Here is a 425-nt window from a genome sequence, read left to right on the forward strand (position 1 = left end):
ACTGTTTCCAGTAGAAGCTTGAAGAGTCATTGACACTTTGCCATCTTCTCTCCTTCCCAGCACCAAAGAGACTGGCAACACTCCACACAGGGGCCGCTCCATCGGCCTGGGTCACAAGGATGACGTGGAGCAGAGACCTGAGCTGACCCGAAACAGACCAATGACATTGGCAGGTGGATTTAAACCTTTGTCGCGTGAGGCCGCTGAGATGCGGGGGTGGTTTGTTTCTGCCGCATAACCCAGCCCATCCCGCGGATACAGTTCCCAGTTCCCAGTAGAGCCTGAGATGTGGAGGTCTCAGGAATGAAGGAATGAATGGCAGGGAATGGGGGCAGGGGCATAAATTTTCCCCTGGGCTGGAGGTGGAGGAAACGGCCATGTCTCCAGCTCACGCTCTCACATAGACACTTGTAACCAGGCTGGGG

The 425-nt window shown here is 55.3% G+C and overlaps 1 non-coding gene across 1 annotated transcript in view; it reads left to right on the top strand.

The window, feature by feature from the left end:
• The window catches only part of ZNF114 (zinc finger protein 114), a 47,349-nt gene that overhangs the window by 41,591 nt on the left and 5,333 nt on the right, over positions 1–425 (top strand). The window contains exon 5 of the transcript XR_011421942.1: positions 61–173. This is a non-coding gene — a transcript (zinc finger protein 114). The remainder of the gene's footprint in view (positions 1–60; positions 174–425) is intronic.

The sequence above is a fragment of the Equus caballus genome, chromosome 10 (genome assembly GCF_041296265.1).
Source record: "Equus caballus isolate H_3958 breed thoroughbred chromosome 10, TB-T2T, whole genome shotgun sequence".
NCBI lineage: Eukaryota > Metazoa > Chordata > Mammalia > Perissodactyla > Equidae > Equus > Equus caballus.